Here is a 16,733-nt window from a genome sequence, read left to right as displayed (position 1 = left end):
AAGTAATAAAATATTAAAATTAACAATTTACAAACAGCATACCAACGTTTAACCTTCCATTTGAATACTCAGTATTTCCTGGAAAGAAGTTACAATTTCTTAATGCAAATCAGAGTTATAGTTTAATCAGATCTGGCTTGCTAACCAAATATTTCCCTGTATTCATAGAATTGTTTCCCACCTCTTCGGAAATTAAGGAAATGTGCAAGCAGCAAGCCCGGTTCACATTACTTTGTAGTGAGTTGGCAAAAGAGAGTACTGGGACAATCCACAATATGGACACATTATTAAACCACTCTTGCAAACTTTTGTTATTATTTGTAGAATGGAAACATTCATAAAAGAATATCTGATAACAGAAAACCTTAAAGGCAATAGCATAGCTAGTCAATTCACAGTACGAGTTGTTTCTATTTGCATACCAACAGACAGAAGATTAGAGCATTAAAGACACACTTTAGACAGATGGCAGCGTGTAATCTCTGGAGTTTCATGACGCTTCATTAACAAACAGAGTCTTGAGATTCTCAGATGAATGGAAGTTACACATGGACATGACTATATTTTAAAGAGCAAACTTCCTTGCCCCTTTTGATACACTGAATATGAACAAATGCACAAGTGATTTTTTTTAAGATAGCTCATTAGGGGGGAAAACAATCCAGAGACATGATTAGGCATAGTTTAACTCTCTGCAGCATAGGATATAATATTTCACAGTTCAAAAATAATCAAGTTCTCTTCCCACCTTGGCCAACTGACAGCAGGAAGTTAAGGGGAACACAAATTGAAAAACCCAGCAACTGGCCTGCACTGGCAATTCTGATTAATGCTCATCCACACTAGACATCGTCCATTGGGTAGCTTAAGGATGATGGACTAGCAACCAAGCAGCACTGTAACATTGTTAATATTATCCCATTGCTTTTTCAATACCAAACTTTTCAGTATTTTAATGTATAACCTTCACATTATATAAATATATGTCTTTAAATATATGTATGCCAAAAATGTTTTAGACATACACGAAAATAAAACTAAATTAGGATTTCAAGACATTTTAAGAAGACTAACTTTTAAATTCAATTAAAATCAAAGCTCTACTTGTCATTGGTGTCAGTTCAATAGCGTCTCAATCAACTCTAGAACAAAGAATCAGATACCATTCTCTGTATAGTATCTCTACTGAGACATGGTGATAGGCAAGATTACAAGTCTGGAACATAAAATAATTACTCTCTGCTCTACTATGCTATCTTTTAGATTATAGAGCTCAGCAATTGGTGATTATTCCCCATCTTTCAGTAGTGATTTCATAGAAGACAACTCTCTGACATCTCAAGTCACTAAAGCTGACTTTTTTAAACCAAGTACTGTATGCGCCAATACACTTACTAGTATACCATTTAGTAGTATGAAATACTGAAAACTGAACTACAGTTGACAAAAATACAACTTTTGTTATATTATCCGGGTGCAGGTTCACTGACTCCCCTATTATGCAATAGATCTCCCACTCAATGCAAATGAATAAAGTCACACTGTATCACAATATTTGATTAATAGTCTATGAATATATACCTTTTTATAAAGTGTTGTATTTAAAACAAAAGTAAATCTATGTATTAAGCTGTCAATGGCAAACACTTACAATTGTGCCCGGATTCTCTGACAAGTTTTTGGTTTTTTAAACTTAGCAGAACATTAGGCTTGCACACAATTGCCAAACTTTTCTGGGTTTGGAATCAACAAAGCAGCTTTTTAAACTAATATTAAAAAGTAATAGGTTACTAACTACCCCACACGTCAACACCGCATGTCAAATGTATTATGTAAGATATATCTAAAACAAACCAAAGTAATGAGAACCATACAAGACATTCCAATAACATACACTACACCTTGAAGCTTAGAAGGAGTTACAGAACCACAATACAATGTAAACACTTTGCTACAAAAAGCATGAGTAAACCATGCTTCCTAAGGATTAACTGCAAAGCAAATTTTTAATATCTGAAAAGACAGTTACCTTTTCCGTAACTGGTGTTCTTCAAGAGGTGTTACTCATGTCCATTCCATAGTAGGTGGAGTCAAGCAGCACTCCAATGAACTCTACCCTCTGCATAGGAACTAACAGACTTTTTGTCATTTACCAGCAGGCCCAGGGATCAGCATGTGATCCCTTTTGACTTGGGACCTGGATCGACCTTTGACCAGCCAGTCGTAGAGATACATGTAGATCTAGATACCCTGATGCCTGAGTTAAGCCGCTACTACTGATATGCACTTCGTAAATACCCTCGGTGCTGTCGCTAGGCCAAAAGGGAGGACCGCAAACTGGTGGTGGTCAGATCCCACCATGAAGCACAGGAAGCACCTGTGTCCTTGGAAGATGAAAGTACGCATCCTTCAAGTCATGGGTGGCATACCAGTCTCCTGGATCCAGGGAGGGGATGACGGAGGCCAGGGAGACCATGCGGAACTTCAACTTCTTTATGTATTTGTTGAGGTCTCGTAGGCCCAGGATGGGCCATAGACTGCCCTTGGCCTTTGGGATTAAGAAGTACCGGGAATAGAACCCCTTGTTCCTGTACTCCTGAGGAACCTCTTTCACCGCACCCAGCTGCGGCAACCTTCTACCTCCTGCGCGATGAGACTCTCATAAGAGGGGTCCCTGAAGAGGGACAGGGACTGAGGGGGATGGGGGTAGACATAAGCTGGAGGGTATAGCCCTGCGCCATTATACAGATGACCCAGCGGTCCAAAGTTATAATGGTCCATGCTGGCAGGAAAAAAGAAAGGTGGTTGGAGAAAGGCAAGAAAGAAAAATCTGGGGTATAGTCTGGTAGGTTGCCCTCAGACGCACCCTCAAATTCCTGCTTGCTCCCCTGCTTATTGCAGGTCAAGCCCAATTGGGTGGAAGGAGAAGGTAGGTGGTTTGGGCAGCGTTTATAGCCCCTGCTCTTTTTGTGGGACAGCTCCTGCCGGGGTTGCCTCCCTTGGCCCTGAGCTGGCTGCAGTCTGAACCACTTACAGGCTGGACCAAGGACATACAGCCTGGAGTTTTCAGGGTAATGTAGGAGTCCTTGAGTCCACGCATCTTACTGTCCATCTGTTCTGCAAACAGGGCCTGGCCATCAAAGGGAAGGTCCTGCATTGACTGCTGAGCCTCTGTCGACAGGCCAGAGAGGAGCAGGCAGGATACCCGCTGCATGGAGATGGCCGAGGCCATGGTGCAAGCCATGGAATTCGCCGTGTCTGAAGCTGTCTGGAGGGCCACCCTGGCCACAGCAGTGCCCTCCTCGAGGATCACCTGGAATTCCTTCCGGAGCCCTTCAGGAAGCGAAACCTTGAACCTGGCCACGGCCTGCCACATGTTGTAATCGTAGCAGCCGAGGAGGGCTTGGTGGTTGGCCTCTCAATTGAAGGCCAGAAGACGAATAAATTTTTCACCCAAATAGATCCAGTCTCTTCGAGTCTTCATTTTTGGGCGTGGGCCCGGGTTCCCCCTACCTCTCCCTTTGATTAACAGCCTCAACTATAATAGAGTTTGGGGCTGGGTGGGTGTAGAAATACTCGTGGCCTTTAGCTGGCACAAAGTATTTACGTTCAGCCCTTTTTGAAATGGAGGACAGGGAGGAGGGGTTTGCCACAGTGCATTAATAATTTTCTATACCCCTTTGTGTAGGGGCAAAGCCACCCTAGCAGGTGCCGTGGAGCAGAGGACTTCAAATAAGAAGTCCAATGGCTCCTCTAGTTTCTCCGCCTGGAGCTCCAGGTTGGAGGCAACCCTCTTCAAATAGTTCCTGATGAGTCTTAGCACCATCTTGTGGAACTGGTTGAGGGGGACTCATGATGGCTTCGTTCAGCGACGATGAGGACGAAGCCATTGCCGTGGGAGAGCCACCATGTCCCCTGGTGGTCCAGCAGGCTGTTCCCTTGACTGCTCATGGACCTGGGGGGTCCTGCCTTCAGGGGCCTCTGCCTCTGGTGGAGGGCGGGATGCTGAGCCTGATGGCCTGAGGCCCCCACCAACGAGTGGACTGTCTGCGAGGGCTGGGGAAACCCCCACACACATTCCAGGGGTACCAGGCCGCCAGCAGCCACTGGCTTTGGGCAACAGAGTGGGTTGTGGTGTCAATGATGTGGATCGTACTGCCGGTGCCAGGGCTTGTCCTGCCATCAAGGACTCCTACTCAGTTCCGGAGCCGGAGTGGTCACTGCCAGGCGACCATGATCAAGCAGACCAGTGTTCCTTCTCCATGCGGTGCCAACCACAATACCTCGACATCGACCTCACCGAACTAGACAAGTGCCTCACGCAGGAACCTGGGGAACTATCAGCGCTTGGCGGATCGGTGTCGGTAAACCGGCGATCTATGACTTATGCTGCTTGACCAGTACCTGGAACAGGACCGGGAGCTGAAGCGGGCCGGTCGTCAGGAGGATCTTCCCAACCGCGGGGATTCACGTCTCTGTGACGGGTGTCGGTGGGGCAGTAACTGGTAGCCGCATTCAAACAATGGTTCACTTGACCGGTGCCGAGGCCTTGGAGACACAAAAGGCCAGTCTCAATGTTTTTCCAGGTAGGCCTCAGTAGGTCTGCGCCAGGTTGCCGGCAAGCCACACAGTGAATCCTGCTCTCAATGCCCAGGGTCCGGAGACCGAAGAGGGCTTAGTTGAGCCTGCCTCCCTGCTTCTGAGGCGTGACGACTCCGAGCAGGTGAGCCCTGGCGGGCCGTCCCCTGCAAAGGGGAGTGGTGCCGCTGAGGTGGGGACACATGGTAAGGTCCCGAGGCGGGTTTACCCTTAGACCAGGGTACCACTGGAGCCAGTGTGGGTGACACCAGTAGCGTCAGGATCTCCTGCACTGCCTGCAACGCCTCCTGTGTCAAAAGGACATCACTGTCCAGGGTGGCAGGCATTCTACAAGATAGGCTGAACTGCTCAACTTGAGCTGGGATCTGACTCCCTGATGGAGGCGTTGAGCCGCCCGGCACAGGTCTTCGCTCTCCTCCAGCCCTGTTCTTTTCCCTTACGGGAAGTGGGGGATCATCCCCTCATAGTTCTCTTTGGCTTCTTGGGCAGAGCCAGGGAGGTGGAATCAGTGCCGACTCGAAGATGGCGCCGGCGGGGTACTCTACACCAATGCTGCAGTGCTCGGGGCCAAGTCAGACCTCTGCTCCGACTCCATCAGGAGTGCCCTGATATGGATCTCTCTCTCCTTTTTCATTTGGGGTTTGAAGGATTTACAGTTGCGACACTTGTCGCTTATGTGTCCTTCGCCTAGACACCTCAAAAACTTCTAGCGTGCATGTTGCTGATGGGCATAGGCCACTTAAAACGATCACAGGGCATAAAGCCTGGGGACTGGGGCATGCTCCGTCCCTAGGCTGAGTCTCGTCCAGGACTGACTATATTAGAACGAACACTAAGGGAACTATTAGCTGTCAACTATTTTACAATTATTTTACAGTAAACGTTTGGAAGAAACACTGAACTAAACACAATGCTAACCAAAGCAGCAGACATTTCAGCACCATCACTGGTGGCAAGAAGGAACTGAGGGTAGGGGAACCAGCGGCGCCCCTTGTACCGCAGTATGTGAGTGCCCTTCCTGGGGGCGACAGAGCTGGTCCCCTACAGATACTACTGAGGGAAAAACTTCCGGCACCGGTGCACGTGGCAAGCACACACACCTAATATGGAATGGACATGAGCAAGCACTCAAAGAAGAGTATTTACAATGGCACTAACTGACAAAACAAAAGAGGAATCTTTATGCACAACACATCATGATTTTGCACAGTTCAGTACCCATTCACGTTAACAGAAGCTGGTGTTTAAATGTGCCATATAACAAGAGAGGTGTAAAGTATATCCCAGAAGATCAGGTCTACATCTCTATAAACCTACCTCCAGCATTCAACTGCTTTGGCAAGTAATAGCCATTTCAGCAGAATCATTTAAGCAGAAAATTATTCCTTTCTGACTCTGAAATTCTTCATTATGTTATTTATTGACTCTAGGCAATACAGGAAATAAATATTAGCTGAAAGGTAAATTCACAATGGCTTTGCTTCAGCATAAAGGTATTAATTACATGATGCCATCAAATCACCCTGTATTTAGAGTACTCATCTGCAAAAATATACATAGTTAATCTTTTCTTCAAAAACTATTAACTCTTATTGCACTGAAAACAGCTAAAGAAATATATTAAATACCTTCCTAATATTACTCTTCCATGTGCACAACTGCTATCCCCACAAGGATTTATGTGATTATAAACGAGGAGGGGTGATGATGTGTATAATAATGAGTGGAAGACTAGTTGACTACAATATACTCTCTATTAAAATGTAGTCTACAAATCTACAAGTCACTACAAAACAGTGTGAAAATTCCTGGAATAGATAAACATTTCCCCATTTGGGGGACAAGGAAGGGAATTTGAGGGATGTGTTTTTTGGTGCAGCAACCCTTTAAAACACAAAAGTGGGTATGCACAATATTAGGAAAAAATTATGCTGGTAAAGAAAAAGAAGCAGATTTCTGTTTCAAGTTTCCAAAGGGTTAAATGTGACCCATCATAAGGTCAAAACATTAATTGTAAATTATGAAACATTTTGACAGTGTCTTTTTGTGACATGAACCATCCAAGCCAGGCAGTTCAGCATTATGTATGCTGTCCTGAACTCAACTGTGAGATAGTTTTGCTAAAACAACAGTTACAGACCGAGTATCAGTTTTAGCTTTTAGTTATCTACACTATCCTCAGTTTCTCTTGTAACAATGGTACCTTTAGTGAGATTAAGGTGCAAAAAGCAGCTTCTATTAAAAATATGTCATTTTATTCTCTCCCAATAACTTCATAATTAACATGCTGATCTTAAAGGTTAGAATCAAACATTACAAGTTTTCAGCTACCAGCTGAAGTGCAAGTCCTGTTCTTTCTGCTTTGTAATTAAAAGGGAAAATGTAAACTTGAAATCTAATCAATTCCAAAAATTGAATTCAAAATAATTTCACATTACTAAACCTAACAGAAGCCCTGGAGCCAATTTTTTTAGTTTTGCCAATCACATTTTTTACACGTTTTTCCTCTCCTCTGTTAGTGTATGAAAGACCCACATAAACAAAAGGGGAAATTGACCTACTGACCACACAAGAGAAACCATGAAGCAGACTGTACACTATTTTACATGCATAGAAGTGAACACTGAGCAACAGTACAACAGAGCTTACTGCCCCTTCTTCACTGTTGCATTCACAAATCAAGCCTTTTCTCTATGATCATAGTTGTGTGTTAATCCTTTCATTAAGAACATTTAAAACCCATCAAACGGTGTTAATGAATTGTTCAAGTTCATTTCATATTTCAAATAAGTGCACACACACACACTGCTGTGATATGCAATACAACTAGCAATGAGAACAGTCTTTCTAAGATTAAACATGTTTAAGGCATCTTCTGTTTGCTTTCATTGTGGGAGTTTATGCGATACAAACAAAGTAAAGTTTCATCCGATGAAGTGAGCTGTAGCTCACAAAAGCTTATGCTCAAATAAATTGGTTAGTCTCTAAGGTGCCACAAGTAAACAATGTAAAGAAACTGTTCATGTCAAATAAAATGGGATTTTTTTTTTTTAAGGCAGGTAAAGAAACTTGTCTTGACTTGTTTGGAACTTACCGCACCTGATTTCTAACAGGTAGAGCAAAGAATGGCTCACTCATTTGAGTCTCCAGGAGACACCTTTTGTAGTTCCAAGTATATTTAACTTTTTGTTACAATACTATCTTTAGCTTAACTTAATTTGACTATTAGAAAGAACTGTGTTGGAATCTTTAATGATACTTTAGTCCCAAGCAGTTGTGGCAGCATACTAGAAAACAGAATTTAGTAGTGTCTAACTTTTAAAAGATACCTCAATATTAAAAGTAAAGAGATATGTATCACTTCTTAAATAAAAATTTCAAGAGGCCATAGCAATGCCAGCTATATTGTGTGAAAACTGTGTGTATTGCAGTAAATAAATCTTTTGAAAGAATACTATTAGTAGAGATTGTAACACTGGGACTTAAACACAACACACTAAATGAATAAAAAAGACGACAGCATTTAAATTCAAGATTAACTTTTAGCAAACAGCTCTACATTACAGAAAAGCAAGACCAACCATCAACGTTGCAAATTCTATCCAACAGCCCTCTTCTGAAGACAGCATTCAATCAACAAATAGATTTTTCTACATAGAAATTATTCTCATTGTTTCATCCGGGCACAAGATGTAGCTCAGAGCAATGCTTCAAACTTCCTGATTCTACAGGACAATCTTGCCCTGGAGCAAGCTACCTCAGTTTATCCGATAGCCACACCCTCTTTTTCTTCTTACCACAAACAACGCTCTACCGCAGGGAAGACTAAACTGCTTACACTCCTACACTGCATGCACTATTTGTATAGTACAGTGCTATGCTGAATTGGAGGAGGGGGAGAGAGTAGTCAGTAATTATAACTTAATAAAAGAGGTACAAATGCTAAGAACAATTAATTTATTGATCAATTGTGTCATTTTATTTAGGGACATGAAAATGCATTCCAACAGCTCAATGTAATTAAATAAATCGAGAAGGTTACAACTGAAGCACAATTTAGAAGTTACTCAAAAAATTCTACACAAATGGCTTTAGACAAACTGCCAGAACAACTCTACTTCGTAGCGCAAAGCTGCTGCTTAGTACAGAATGCATTTCTTTGGATTTTTTCTGGGGGGGAATGAGAATAGAATTATTTTCAAATGCCTCACAGTTCTTAATCTACACATTATTTGCACTCTCCTAGTACAAAAGAAACATTCACTCATTTTAAGTAAAACAGTGGGGGGCGGGGGAATCAAGCATTATAAACAAATGGTAAATTCCCTAAAAAATACTCCCAATAGGATACTTTTGGTACATGCAAATACTCCAGAAGAAGGTAAGGCAGTCCTGTAATTAATTCAACAGGTTACTTAATTTTTAATTATCCATGCTCCCAACAATTTTCTTTTTGTGTTGCATGTGGGCTTGTAGTTTGGATAGTGCAGGGAAGGGTTAGAACTACTGTTCCTTTAGAAACCAGTTGAACCGGACTTAAAAAAAATAAACACTCCAAAGGGCATTTGTGTTGGTTCAGATACCAAAATAAGGACAGAAATAAAAATAGTCAAGATAAGTATCCAGATAAAAGTACTATAATTCTGAGGCAAATACTTTGTTCATCTACAATTTGATTAGTTAGGAGGAGTAGTACTGAGCTCAGAGTAGGGGTAAATAGTCTAGGTCCTACTGGCACCTTAACAAGTTTGTCACATCAGTATGCTGAACAACGCTTGTTAATAACACAGCACTTATGCCCACAAAAAGGCAGAGGCGAGTCACCATTTTGTGAATCAAAGGATTTTTCCTGTATAGCAGAATACTTCGTTATAAAAGAAGATTATTATATATTTTTGTTTAAAACATTAACACTTGTGGAAGGTGATAAACCTAAGTCCCCTATTTAACTACAGACCAGGTTCAGCACTGGAAGTGACAGAGCAAGCTTCCCCCACAAATGTAGAGTGGCTCAATTGAAAAGTTTTCCCTTTTTGTCAATTGGTAAGATGTTATCAGTTCTATCAATGCTCTTCATTAGCAGTAAAGGGAATGCTTGTTCACACCAGTAACGCTTTAGGTTTCAGTGAAGGGTCAAAAACCCACACTTTTGGTCTGTAATCTCAATACCACAAGCTGAACTGGTAACGGGGCAAAAATGTAGTTCAGTTCACATGCTGCTTCTCTCCTGAGACTCCCAACAAGAACATCAATTTACGTCAAAATTGAAGTAGACATGAAATGGATCATCACTTAATTTACATATCCAATCAACATCCATCAAGCAGTACCAACTTTTGGTTATTACCAACCTTTCAATGCACTACTCTATGATTACCCCCTTGTCCTTCAAGGCTGATACCTACCTATGTTGCTACACTCCTCCCAGGACAGTAGTATGTGAGCACCTCCATCCAATTAAGTAGTTTTAAAGGACTATGCAGGACAACTCTGTGGTGACCTAGAATCCTATTTTCGATGTCTCCGACTCAAGGAATATTTCCAACACACCTCTGAACAACATACTAATCCACAGAGACCTCCCTACCAACACTACAAAAAGAAGGATTCTAGGCAGACTCCTCCTGAAGGTCGAGACAGCAGACTGGACTTCTACATAGAGTGCTTCCGCCGACGTGCACGGGCTGAAATTGTGGAAAAGCAGCATCACTTGCCCCATAACCTCAGCCGCACAGAACACAATGCCATCCACTGCCTCAGAAACAACTCTCACATCATAATCAAAAAGGATGACAAAGGAGGTGCTGTCGTCATCATGAATAGGTCAGAATACGAACAAGAGGCTGCGAGGCAGCTCTCCAACACCACATTCTACAAGCCATTACCCTCTGATCCCACTGAGAGTTACCAAAAGAAACCACACCATCTGCTCAAGAAACTCCCTGAAAACGCACAAGAACAGATCCGCACAGACACACCCCTAGAACCACAAGCAGGGGTATTCTATCTGCTACCCAAGATCCACAAACCTGGAAATCCTGGATGTCCCATCATCTCAGGCATTGGCACCCTGACAGCAGGATTGTCTGGCTAAGTAGACTCCCTCCTCAGGCCCTACGCAACCAGCACTCCCAGCTATCTTCGAGACACTACTGACTTCCTGAGGAAACTACAATCCATCGGTGATCTTCCTGAAAACACCATCCTAGCCACTATGGATGTAGAAGCCCTCTACACCAACATTCCACACAAAGATGGACTACAAGCCGTCAGGAACAGCATCCCCGATAATGTCATGGCAAACCTGGTGGCTGAACTTTGTGACTTTGTCCTCACCATAACTATTTCACATTTGGGAACAATGTATACCTTCAAATCAGCGGCACTGCTATGGGTACCCGCATGGCCCTACAGTATGCCAACATTTTTATGGCTGACTTAGAACAACACTTCCTCAGCTCTCATCCCCTAATCCCCCTACTCTAATTGCACTACATTGATGACATCATCATCTTCTTCATCATCTGGACCCATGGAAAAGAAGCCCTTGAGGAATTCCACCATGATTTCAACAATTTCCATCCCACCATCAACCTCAGCCTGGACCGATCCACTTCCTGGACACTACAGTGCTAATAAGCGATGGTCAGATAAACACCACCCTATACCACAAACCTACTGACCACTAGACTTACCTACATGCCTCCAGCTCTCATCCAGACCACATCTCATGATCCGTTGTCTACAGCCAAGCTCTACAATACGACCGCATTTGCGCCAACCCCTCAGACAGAGGCAAACACCTACAAGATCTCTATCAAGCATTCTTACAACTACAATGCCCACCTGCGGAAGTGAAGAAACACACTGACAGAGCCAGAAGAGTACCCAGAAGTTACCTACTACAGGACAGACCCAACAAAGAAAATAAACAGAACACCACCACTAGCCATCACCTTCAGCCCCAACTAAAACCTCTCCAACGCATCATCAAGGATCTACAACCTATCCTGAAGGACGACCCAGCACTCTCACAGATCTTGGGAGACAGGCCAGTCCTTGCTTACAGACAGCCCCGCAACCTGAAGCAAATACTCACCAGCAACCACACATCACACAACAGAACCACTAACCCAGGAACCTATCCTTGCAACAAAGCCCGTTGCCAACTGTGTCCACATATCTATTCAGGGGACAACATCATAGGGCATAATCACATCAGCCACACTATCAGAGGCTCGTTCACCTGCACATCTACCAATGAGATATATGCCATCATGTGCCAGCAATGCCCCTCTACCATGTACATTGGCCAAACCGGACAGTCTCTACGTAAAAGAATAAATGGACACAAATCAGACATCAAGAATTCTAACATTCAAAAACCAGTCAGACAACACTTCAATCTCTCTGGTCACTCAATTACAGACCTAAAAGTGGCAATTCTTCAACAACAAAACTTCAAAAACAGACTCCAAATGAGAGACTGCTGAATTGGAATTAATTTGCAAACTGGACACCATTAACTTAGGCTTGAATAAAGACTGGGAGTGGATGTGTCATTACACAAAGTAAAACTATTGTCCAGTGTTTATTCCCCCCCCCCCAACTGTTCCTCCCACGTTCTTGTCAACTGCTGGAAATGACCCACCTTGATTATCACTACAAAAGGTTTTTTTTCTCTCCTGCTGATAATAGCTCACCTTACCTGATCACTCTCATTACAGTGTGTACGGTAACACCCATTGTTTCATGTTCTCTGTGTATATAAATCTCCCCACTGCATTTTCCACTGCATGCATCCAATGAAGTAAGCTGTAGCTCATGAAAGCTTATGCTCAAATACATTTGTTAGTCTCTAAGGTGCCACAAGTACTCCTTTTCTTTTTGCAGATACAGCCTAACACGGCTGCTACTCTGAAACCTTTCAACCTTTGTTACCCAGAACGATAGTATTTGTGATGCAGGGTTCATATGTTTGAAAAGATTCAAGTGCAGCATTTTAAAGTGTGTGCTTTAAAAAAAACAAACCAGTGTTCTTTTTCTGTAAAAATTTACCTACTTATTTTTAGAGACAGAGAAAGAATGTGTTTTTGCTGTGTAACTGAACCCATAATGAACATCAAGTTCTTTGTTCTGAGATGCTGAGTTTCACATTTTCAAGTTAGCCAACAATTTGCTTGTGGCTAAAAGTATGACTCTTCTTAAAGTGAAACAGCGACACACCTAAGGCTAGATTTAAAACAACAAAAGAAAAAAATGTGTGTGATCATTGCATTGGCCCCTAACCAAAGTGTGCTGACTGTGTGTCACGGTGAAACTGTGTGTCATGCTGTACTTGAATATTTTTTATTACCTGTTTCTACTCAGAGTGGTAACTTTACTTCTGAGAGAGCTCAAACTAAGTTATTATATTCAGAAAAGACACTAACAAATCTAACTACAAGAACCTTTCATCATAACATTATTATGAAACTAGCACTAGCTAAAGTATACTTGTCAGACTCTGTCTATCGCTATTTGTGTGCAATCTATCACTACTCAAACCAGTCCAGACCCTCTGGAATTTCCTCAGCTTCTTCCCACTCAGCTGAGGTTAGCCTGGGCTAGCATAATTGCACTGTGACTTGGTGTTAGTATTGTAGGCATAAAAGATGGCTTATTTGGGTCTGGCCTTTTATTAAAAGGGATACCTTTAAATCCCTTCTGAAACCGTTCCCAGAGACCTGAAAGCCAAAAAAGATTTTTTTTTTCCCAGTCTAGTCAACTAGAGCTTACTCAGCCCAAGGTCGTGCCAAACAGTTTCATGCCATCAAACAGTGCATTAATTAGATAAAATCTTAATGGAGAATCTGCATCCCATATATAGACCCAGATATTGCTGTTCCATGATAAAGCAAAGGAGAAAATGGCATAAGTACATGTCACATCCCAGACAAAAGAAAAGTATGATAAAAAAGAAGACTGAGGAGTGCTCAGACATTTTGCTGTAACTGATTTTAGATTTGACAAGGGATGAGTTTGTTGGACTCAAGAGAGATCCTAGATATGAGCACCCAAGCCAGGGGGTGGAAACAGAGGCCTCAGAATAAAAAAAACAATAAAAATTAAAAAAAAGATTTACGACCAGATTTTTGAGGAAGGCAGCACCTTTGACCAGGATCCTCATCTTTTTAGTTAGCCTTGAGATTAAGAGGCAAATTTGGCATACTTGTCTTTCTAGACCACATACCATTTATGACAGGTCCAGTTGGACCTCATAGGTCTGCATACGACCCCCTTGGACTCAAGGTTTTCCCTCTGGGAGCCTGGTATGGGAAAGACTAGCTCCTCTGTAGATTTCCTTAGCTTGAAAGAGTGCCTTCTGGAGATGACTGTTTTATTCACCAGCTCCTGAAAAACATCTATGAGAACTGGACTACCAGGCTTCCCCATAGGCACTCCTCTCATCAAAGACTCTTCCCTCAACAAAAGCATCCTACAAATTAAAGGAGCAGAAGATCAGAACAAGGTGAAACTTCCTTATCCACAAGGCAGCGACCCCTATGATCTCTGAATTTTCATGTACTTATTTTCTTTGCCTTGTGTTTCAGCAAAGGAAATAAATTTGAGGAGATGACAACTAAAGTTCATTTCAGTTGGACATTAGTATAGCAACCACCGGGATCCTGGAAGGCAAGCTGAAACCCAACTGGGCACCACTGCTTCAGAGCCCTAAGGACTAATGTGACTGGCAAGTAGTAGTGGGCCAGGGCCAAGAAGGGAAGCCTAGAATTAAAGAAGCAGACAGTACTTTTGGAGACCAGTGCCAGCTGGTCAAAAGTTACTTCAGTGGAGACAAGAAAAAAAGCTACTTGAGCTGTTGCTATAGATGAGGAGCACTGGAAACTTGCCAACAAGCCAAGCGGAGCTACTGCTACAAGCTTATGATGCAAAGTAGCCATTAAAGAACTCCTAAACCGCCAGTCAGGGGCAGCAGCGAGAAAAAAACCTGTATCTCGGAGGAGAGAATCTCACAAGTCAGGCAGAAAGAAGACAAAAGCAAAAGAAGGAAGGGTAAGAGTTGTAGTAGAAAAGCAATCCCAGCAGTGGAAGAAGAAAGCTGCATTAGTGCCTAGTCATCTGCTGGAAGTTTCTAGTCTATTTTATGCACCAAGGGCTGGGTCTTTATGGATACATCTACACTACATCTGGGAGCGAGCCTCTCAGCCCAGAAAGACAGACTCACACTAGCAGGGTTTGGAGCTAGGATGCTAAAAATATCTGTGTGGCTATTGCAGCTCCAGCAGAGACTCAGGCTAGTCTCCTGAGCTCAAGCATAGGGGACTGGGTGGGCTTGAGCTCAGCTGACTAGTTCTAGTCTCTGCCAGAGCTGCAATCTCCATGAAGCTATTTTTAGCATGCCAGTTCAAGCCCCACTGGCATGTCTATCCACCACACTTTGGGAGGCTCACTCTCAGCTGCAGCACAGATATACCCTAAGGAACAGGAGGTGGCACATTTCTCCATCCAAACCTCAGAGAGCAGAGTTCACTCCGATAGTGACTCTGGACTGGCAGAGGACTATTCCATGAAAACAAAAGAACTGGAAGGCACAACATACTTTGACCCATTATTTGTTAATTTTGATTTAGTTTCAATTATTTATAATAAAGCTTCCTGTTACAAGTAGGAAAACTCTACAGGATATTCTGCAAAAGAAATATTTTTACTAACACAAGACAACACTGTACAGCTCAGTTCTTAAACATTTCTGAGAAAAGGGGAGAGACTAAGGCTGAAACATGCAATATCTAAGAAGTGGATAGATAAATGAAGTGCTATTAAGTAAGATTTACTATGGCTAGACTGTCATTTCTCCAGTTTCAATTAAACAAGAGTGAAATATTGCTGGAGCGTATTATGTAATTCAATCTGATACTTTGACAATATCTTCCAGTACAAGTTTTTCCAAAGTAAGCCACATCTAGTATCTAAAGCAAAAAATTGTCCCACAAAGGCTACTTAAGAAGCCTGCATCAGCTATTCTTCACAGGAATTTTTTAACTGGATCGGTCAAAGGAGAATCAAAAGAAATATGGGTATATAGAAGCCAAAAGGATCTAAAAATGGCTAATGATGGGTTGCACCTCATCATCTAAGCAGCAAAAAATTCTTGCATCACTAGAACTTAGTGAGTGTCTGAGAAACTAAGGGGAAAAAGAAAAGGAGTAACTTGTGGCACCTTAGAGACTAACCAATTTATTTGAGCATAAGCTTTCGTGAGCTACAGCTCACTCACGAAAGCTTATGCCAAATAAATTGGTTAGTCTCTAAGGTGCCACAAGTACTCCTTTTCTTTTTGCGAATACAGACTAACACGGCTGTTACTCTGAAACCTGTCATTATGTAAGGGGAAAAAGCAGCTCTGCGCCTTAGCCTTTCCCCTTGCTACTGCTTCCACCCCATACCACTCTGCAAACCTGCAACCCAACTCTAGAAGAGAATATCAGTTCCACCTCTCCTTCACTTTGATCTGAGGCAGAGGAAGCAGTACTGGTTTCACAGTCCCTTGGAATGGCGTTGCCCTAGAGCTGAAGACTGGGCAGAAAAGCAGGAGAGATGGAAGGAGCCTCCACACCAAGCAGCATCAGTCCCTCAGTAATTTTTGCTTGTGGATTTCTTGACCTTTGTTTTGTAGCGACAGGGAAATACAAGAAAATGAGTCACCACACACAATAAGAAAATATTTCGGCCTCTTAAAAATTGATTTAACAGTGTTCTTTGAAAAATATCAAATAAAATTTAGATTTCAATGATGATCCTTAAACTCTGAAAATCTGAAGGAAAAAGGGAGGGAGGGTCTCCCAGAACCAAGGACCAAACATTATACTGCTGTTGTACCTTGATTAAGATGTCTGGTATAATTGTTATTACCACCAAGAGCAGATAATTTTTATGCCTTTTTTTAAAAAAATTCTGGACAGCCACAAATCTGTTCCACTGAATACAAAGATAAAAAAGTGAGAATTTTCACAGCTCATCTAATCTCATTGACATCACCTGTGACAACAAAGCAATTTTTTAATGGAGAGAATACTTCCCCTGACCAGATGTTTTCCTCTTGAACAACATTAACAAATTATCCTTACTTC

The 16,733-nt window shown here is 42.3% G+C and overlaps 1 protein-coding gene across 10 annotated transcripts in view; it reads right to left on the bottom strand.

Annotated features, from left to right (window-relative positions):
* Positions 1–16,733, bottom strand: part of TBCD (tubulin folding cofactor D) — a 261,750-nt gene that overhangs the window by 134,008 nt on the left and 111,009 nt on the right. The window lies entirely within an intron of this gene.

This window comes from Caretta caretta, chromosome 14 (genome assembly GCF_965140235.1).
Source record: "Caretta caretta isolate rCarCar2 chromosome 14, rCarCar1.hap1, whole genome shotgun sequence".
Classification (NCBI taxonomy): domain Eukaryota; kingdom Metazoa; phylum Chordata; order Testudines; family Cheloniidae; genus Caretta; species Caretta caretta.
Note: the sequence above shows the minus strand (reverse complement) of the source record. Positions and strands in the feature narration are given on the sequence as shown.